Here is a 367-nt window from a genome sequence, read left to right on the forward strand (position 1 = left end):
ATATATATATATATATACATATATATATATATATATATATATATATATATATATATATATATATATATATTTACTACTTCCAAAACGCATATATCCCCTCTTAGACTGTATAAAATGTTATGCATAGAGTTTGCAACATTTTTTCAGATTCCTAGGTAGCTTAGAATTAGGATGTTTAAAATGTGTGTTCAGATTCAGCATAACATAATATAAAATGAATATATAACGTAGTAAAGAAAGAGAGAGTTTTTCTTTGTCCGTTCAAAGCTAGAGTTGTTTCAGTAACTTTTCATTGCCTTAAGATTAGAGGAACTCTAGTCTCTGTGTTGTTTTTAAAAGCATGTCACTCTTAATTATCGCTCAACCT

The sequence above is a fragment of the Macrobrachium nipponense genome, chromosome 22 (assembly GCF_015104395.2).
Source record: "Macrobrachium nipponense isolate FS-2020 chromosome 22, ASM1510439v2, whole genome shotgun sequence".
Taxonomy (NCBI): domain Eukaryota; kingdom Metazoa; phylum Arthropoda; class Malacostraca; order Decapoda; family Palaemonidae; genus Macrobrachium; species Macrobrachium nipponense.